At 35.7% G+C, this 7,541-nt stretch overlaps 1 long non-coding RNA gene across 2 annotated transcripts; it reads left to right on the top strand.

The window, feature by feature from the left end:
• The first annotated feature begins 1,092 nt into the window (after positions 1–1,092).
• On the top strand, positions 1,093–6,349 carry LOC143855663 (uncharacterized). Of its 2 annotated transcripts, XR_013238029.1 has the most exons (6): positions 1,093–1,827; positions 2,256–2,323; positions 2,447–2,540; positions 3,791–5,703; positions 5,839–5,949; positions 6,059–6,349. It is a non-coding gene; the product is annotated as an uncharacterized LOC143855663 (long non-coding RNA). The 2 variants fall into 2 exon arrangements; XR_013238028.1 differs by having other exon boundaries at positions 5,839–6,349.
• The last annotated feature ends 1,192 nt before the right edge of the window (positions 6,350–7,541 follow it).

The raw sequence follows: 7,541 nt of genomic DNA, 5'->3' as shown, positions 1-7,541 counted from the left end.
TTTGGATCAACCTATGACGTGGTCCGTACAGTTATTTGTCGGCCCGTGCATCGTACGGGTTTTTTACTAGTATACTATATAGCAGAAGAGAAAAGGAGAGAATTATTTGAATTTCTCCCAAAATTCTATAAGAATGACACATCACTTTTTTTGACTTTTTTTAACAAAGGCACCCATTCAACCCACATACTTTCAATCATACCCTCTCCTTTATGCTTTTTAACAAAGGCACCCATTAAATCCACATAATTTCAATCATACCCCCCTCTTTTATGCTTTTTTAATTATGGAAACCTCTATAGATTAGAGGGCTAGGATCAACCTATGGAAATGATTTTACGGGTACAACCAATTACTGTTGCGTTCCATCACATGGACGGTTTGGATCAACCTATGATGTGGTCCGTACAGTTCTTTGTTGGCCCGTGCATTGCACAGGGTTCTTTACTAGTAGTATATCATAGGAGAAGAGGAAAGGAAAGGCTTTTCTGAATTATATGAAAATTCTATAAGAATTACACATCACTTTTTTTGAATTTTTATAACAAAGGCACACATTCAACCCACATATTTTCAATCATACCCCCTCCTTTATACTTTTTAACAAAGGCACCCATCAAAGCCACATAATTTCAATCTTACCCCCCTCCTTTATGTTTTTTTAATAAAAAATCTATAGGGTGATCTTAACCATCCGATTTAAGAGGAACAACATATTATGGAAACCTCTATAGATTGGAGGGCTAGGATCAGCCTATGGAAATAATTTTTGGGGAACAACCTATTTATGTTGTGTTCCATCACATGGACAGTTTGGATCAACCTATGATGTGGGCCGTACAATTCTTTGTCGGCCCGTGCATCGGACGGGTTTTTTTACTAGTATATATATATATATATATATATATATATATATATATATATATATATATATATATATATTAAAGAGGAAGGGGCGTTTTACGTGTCGGCCTCACCTTCCTCCTCACGTCAATTTTGTTATTAAAAAAATTCCGAAAAAAACCTAAAACTCCCTCTTATTGCGATATACTCTTTTGAGATTTTCACAAAATCTAAGATAGAATCTCTCTCTCTCTCCCTCCGTATTCTCACGATACGCACGAGAGAAAATCTCCCCTCCCTTCGTACCACGTAAAAAAACTCCCGAAATCTCTCGTGATTTGATTTGAGATTAGGATACAAGAGAAAATGTCGCCGCATTCAGCATTCTCTCTCCCTCTCTGTACCGCCCGCATTTCCCCTCTTATTTCATCTCCTCACAGTCCCTCCACCATCACCTCCCTCACCTTCACCATACCCTAGAACCTAACCATCATGCTACTGTCCCTTCCCTTCCCTTGGGTTTTCTGATTTCAGTAACCCTAATCCGATTGCAAGCTTTGAATCTCCCTCTTCTCTTTCCAGTTCCACAAATCGGCTGACCTCCAATTAGTTTCTTCCAGATTTTTAGGCATTTACTTCCAATTCGTTTCTTCTAGATTTTTTGCAAATCCTCCATGTTTTCCTCCACGATTTTTATAAAAGGGAACTTTTTCAATTTTTTTCAAATCTCGCCAAATCCTCTGCAAATCAATGCACGGCCTCCTCTCTCTCTCTAGCAATCTGTGAATTTTGTTTGTTGGGTTTCCTTCCTTCATGGGTTTCTGATCATTGTGTTTTTTTTTCACTTTTGTGTATTCGAGCTATGAGGACCATATGCAAAGGCTCCTGCTATTCAAATACAGCCGCCACCATCATTGCCTTCAAATACAGTCGCCACCATCATTGCTTGGAAAAAGGTTGCAGAAAAAGCACCCAACATCCCAGGTACCCTTTATTTCTTATTGGTTTTGTCTTCTCTACAATGTCTGGAATTTTTTTCCCCTGAGACCCCCATTAAAAAATTGGGTTTTTGAGGGCTTTGGAGTGCTTTAGAATTTTCTACAAGTGAAGTGGTTTGAGTTTTTTATTATTATGATTTTTTTTTCTGTAGGTGGTAGTGGCCTACTTTCCTTTCCCACCGAATCATGCATGTTTTCTTCTCTGATTAAATGGTCGACATTGTCTGTCGGATGAGAGTTTTAGTGCATGAATCATCAATCCATTAGAGTTTTCCCTTTTTCATTTTATGTAATACAATTTGCGGGTTATAAGAATTCATAAATCAATTACTAATGCAATTTAGTTGATCCTTTATTTTAGGTGTAATGTTCTAATAAGTTTTTCTTTCTCGTTTTCTGTAATGTGCTTTGTAGGTTACAAAATTGCCACTGTCTCCAGCTACTTTTGCTTAAACAGATCCTGATTCTCTGTTTTTTCCATGGTATATTCCGTCGAATTCTAATTGTCACTATATACAGTTATACCATGGCTTCGCAATTGTTATACTTAAGTCATAGTTATTTATGATGATGAAGAAATATTTGTTTTTGTTTTGATCACTCAGAGGAAATAACATCAGAGAAGGAGAAGGAACTTAAAAGGATGTGCTTGCATTGCAGCAACAAAGGGAAGAAAAAATAAAACTCATATTTCACATGGTTAGAATCATCTTATGAAATACAGTTCTCATTTTTTAGCAAAAAAGTATGCCCTTAGTATGTGCTTCACATTGAGACATGCTAATAAGTATGACGCTTGATTTATTAATTCCATGCATTCCTCAATTTCAAGTTAAATTTTTTTTTTTGTGGATTCTGGAGTCAACTATTGTGGTTTGCATATTGAGAACTGACAGTGACTTCAAACCTTTTTTTTTTTTGAATGATACTTCAAAACATCAAAACTGATTATTTGATTTGAAATTAAAGCCCTGTTCGTTTCATAAGCATGTTTTCTTGAAAATTCCTTTTTTTATTTTATGGTTAATGGATGATTTTATTTGGGAAATGATAAATGAGCCCCTTTTCAGTACTTGGGACACCCAGCTATTGTGTATCTATGGCTGCAAAGGTACTGTGTATCTTCTTTTATTTGATGTATGATGGGTGTTTGACGCAATGCTTGAACAAGAAATTGTTACATTGATTTCGAATATTGCATAATTATTTGTTAATGGGTGTTTGGAGCTTTTTTTGGCATTTTCTCCCGTTCTTCATGTTTTTTTTTTTTTGAGGTTTTGGGATTTTTTCTGTCATGCTTTCTTTCTGCAACATGTGCAGTTGGAGTCTACTAATATACTGCAAAGCCTACTTTACTTTGTTGTCTCTGTTTGGATTGTTGTAACAGTTTGGAAAGGGTAAAACTTTTTCAAAAATTTCCAATTTCTCATTATTTAATCATACATGAAAGGAAATAGCTTAAGCCAATATGCTTCCAGTTGAAATTGGAGACACCTTCAATTATGGTGATTAAAGTTTTCCCACAAAGAAATTGTTCTGTTTTTAAATCTTTTCAATGAGTGCATGTTATATTTCCTTAATTGTTTTAATTAACACCAGTGGTACTTCTATCGTAATACCTTTTTATGTTTATACGACCCTTCATCATATAGATTCTCTTATCCACATGTTCTCTGAATATCATCTTTCTACATCTTTTATGAATTCCACTCATAACTGTTGTTTTTTCATAAGGCCTTTGATGTTGTCCGCCTTGGAACTGGCTTAGATTATCTTCTTTTGTGCGCTTCTAGGCTTTGGCAGCAACAAAGTACTCTTTGAAAGCATGATGTTGTGTCTCTGCTGCATGTTTAAATTGGAAGCTACTTTATAATCTTTGATCGAGAATGTGTTATATAAATATCTCTACCTGCCTAATCTAGAGTGTGTTACATTGTGTGCCTTTTCAGGCGTCACACGATTTGTTTTCCTTTTTATTGAGAAGGTAACGAAAAATGCATTATATCAGAGAGAGTGCAAAGGGATGAGACATCCCCAAAGTCAACAATGACAATGCGAAAAGGCCCCACCCATAAGAGGGCCACAAAAAAACCCAAAAGACCAAAAATATTTACAACACAATATTAGTGGAGAGTAGCAAAGATTTACGGTCCACCCCTTCCTTGGCTAACACATCCGTGATATCATTACCCGATCTAAGAGTATGCTTGAGTACAGGTTGAATAGTTGCCACCATCCCTGATCTCATCAATCTTGAAAGCGAGACGCCAAGGACCGCAAGCTTTGTTTTTCTTCCTTTTGTTGATCATTCTTTGGTGGTGGTGTTATATTTTTAGAGTTTATTATTAAGGTTTTTCATTTGCAATCTCCTTTTGTTGATCATTCTTTGGTGGTGATGTGATATTTTTAGAGTTTATTATTAAGTTTGTTCATTTGCGATCTTCCTTTTGTTGATCATTCTTTGGTGGTCATGTGCTATTTTTACAGTTTACAATTGTGATATTTATCCGCCTGCTTGGAGAAACTGTGACGACTTTTGTTTAAGAATTTCAGATATCATGTTCGCTACTCCCAAGAGCATAGCCAACCCATCACTTTAAATTGGAGAGACCTACAATTTATGATGGTATCCGCCAAATCATCAATATCCACATCATTTCTTCTAAATTAGGAAAAGGAGAAAAAAAAACTTCGAGAAATGTTTTCTATCTGTAAAGTTTTTCCTGCAATACAAACAGGGAGGGTTGGAGTTTTCCCTTAAAGAAATTATTTGAAAAGTTTTTCCTCCAATAACATGTTTTTTTATTTTTGACAGCTTCTTTTGATCCACCTACATCATTTTATGAATTCAGTCCCCTGACAGTGAGTTTTGTTGCTAATGAGAAATGAGAAAAACGTTTCACATGTTGTTCACTTTGTCATTGTATTTAAAATCTTGTTTTACTTTGTTCTTAGCCTCCGTGCATCGCACGTGGTTTCTTATTAGTGTATATATATTTATATATCTACTGTAATAAGCCGGAAGGATTTTTTACTGTTCCCCCGCCACGTGTTGTCGTCCCTTACTCCCCCAGCCTCTTTTTTTGTACTTCTTTCCGGTTGTACCCTTCAACAAATTCTAATTACCCTTGAGCACCTTAAAAATTTCTATTTATAAGGTTTTTAATTTTAATGACCTTACCTAGCCACCCTCCCGATATTTCCATCTCCGTTCAACATCCCGTCAAATTCTCTCTGTTTAAAGCTTACAGCTGTCCACTTCTATCTTATACGTGTCCTCTTATCCCCTCTGTCTTTCTCAAACGTCAGAGATATTTGTAAACGTCAGAGAAAAAGGCAATTATTATTTTTGGATTTATTTGTAAATTCTGTACATTTCTTTGCTGATTCCACTCCATTGATGTATTACCATATCTATCTATCTCTCAGCCTCTTCCACGTGTTGTCCTTCTCCCTCATCCCAAATGTCATATATATCTCCTTGAATCTGCAGAAGAATAACCCTCAGCACTAAAATACAGAAACCTCTCACAGAGAACCCAAATCTCTCCTGTATCCTCCGAAAAATCTCCATGCCCTTCTTCGGTTCGTTGTTTCGAAGGCTTGAGAAGAGTCGACCTCCTTTCTATGCCCAAAACTTCCCATTCCATTGCATGTCTGTCTAAACCGCATAACCCTAAAAATGAACTTGCGGGCCTGGCCTCTCTCCATACTATTTCTTTCGTCCTCGATGTTTCCTCTCCCCTCCATTTTTTTTCCTTACTTCCCTAAACCCTAGCCTCAGCAAAGACGATGTGTTCTTCATATCAGCACTCTGGAGATGGCTTATCCTTCATCTAGAACGCAAATCTACCCATCTTTGGTATTGTTAAAGGAATATTTATTTAATTTTTATTTTTTCCTCTATATTGGAGAGGTTTTTCATTTTGCCAGCTGGTTCTAATCATATTTCGTGTCCGACGTTGTTGGTGTTTTTTTTTTTTTTTTTAATAAAAAGAGGGGAAAGGCTCTTATTCGATCTACAGGGGCGACATATCCCAAGCGGTTGCCGAGATATCTCCCCTTTGATCCGATTGACTCACCCATATCAAACCAATACTTTCTTCAGGTTAAATTTTTCATCAAAAAGCCTTCTATATCATGGCGAAATTTATGATGCTTCTAGTTGTTGTTTTGGCGACGTTCAGATGAATCAGATCTACAATCCTTGCTTTCAGGACTACTTATGATGAGCAGCTTATTGATGCGTTTGAGGGGCTTCTGCATTTGGAGTTTTTTGTGGCATATTGCCAACTACTTCCTAATCATGTAAAAACTACTCACATTTTCTGCTCTATTAATAACTTCCAAGTGAGTGCTTCCTGATGATACAGGGGTTTCAAAGGTTAATACAAGTCTAAAATCTAAATCATATTTCTTAATTTTGACTCTTGTGCGTTCTTTGATGGATGATCGTGACCGTTTGTGATGGTTTGAGCAATCAAAATCTTTAATGAGATGACCTGAAATTTTTGTTAATAAAATCTATGTTTTGCACACAATAATTTTAATTATTTTCCTCTTCTCCTGGCACATTTTCCCCTTTGATTTATAGTTGGTAATAATAGTCCTCATGGCGCTGAAGAATTGGAACAAATGTATGAATTTATTGCCACAACACGAGCAATGAGAACTTTTGTGAATTGTTTGGGGTTTAAGATTTATCTTTCTGTTCAAATAATGATGTATTATGACAGTTCAAGGTAGAACAATTAAGAGGCTCTCTGTCATAACTCATAACGACATAAATCTCTGCAATTGGCATAGCCTTCTATTTACAGCATCAACTACCTTCTTTCCTTCCTGTTGAATGAACCTTTATTGTTAGAATTATATAGTCCATTAATCCAACTACTATTTCTCATCATCTTTGTTTGACACACAAGTTAATGTACCAGTTATATTTTTTGATGAATTTTCATACAATTTCCTATGCTTGATTTAGTTTCTCTCTGTAAATTATCTTATCATATGTTTGGTTTAGCGTTTTCACTGCTTGAGCTTTATTGGAATGGACTAGGGACATATTTTTTGGGTATTTTTTTTTTCCAGATGGGGTTTCATTATTGATATTGGTGTTGTGCTACGTTACAGTGATGCATGTGCCTATGTGAGAAGTGAATGCCCATGTCCAATTTAGTTAATCCCATCAAATTGATTCGCTAATTCAATACTCAACTCTTAGAAATGCAGGGTCATCTTCATTTTGTTTATTTATACAAAATCCCAGTTTTCTGTGTTGTTTATATTTCTTTATTGGTTGCATTGTGATAGATGTATGGCTTCACAAAACACCATAACCCTGAATGAATCTGCAGCTGAAATTTTGACTTATTTTACTAATGGAATTGGTCTAATATATGTCATGATTCAATGACATATTGATATTCTTGGTGAAGGCACTTCAATATACGAGTCTAACAATCTAAAAATGAGTGTTTCCTTACTTTTGTAAGAACTACCGTATGAACGAAACTGTGACTAAAGCATTATTTACTTCTTTGTCTCCTCCTGGGTTCCTCTATGTAAACAGAGGACTTAATTGAATAAGAAAATTTCTATATACCTATGTTGCTCCTCTATTAAGTTCTTCATATTACATGACTCTTCTTCGGGTCCTTTCAATCTTTTTCTAATGTTTTATGACCTATTGGATCCTTT

This window comes from Tasmannia lanceolata, unplaced genomic scaffold, assembly GCF_043159265.1.
Source record: "Tasmannia lanceolata isolate RefF3 unplaced genomic scaffold, GAP_Taslan_0.1 ptg000023l, whole genome shotgun sequence".
Taxonomy (NCBI): Eukaryota; Viridiplantae; Streptophyta; class Magnoliopsida; order Canellales; family Winteraceae; genus Tasmannia; species Tasmannia lanceolata.
The sequence above is the reverse complement of the archived record's forward strand: the minus strand, read 5'-3'. Positions and strand labels throughout refer to the sequence as shown.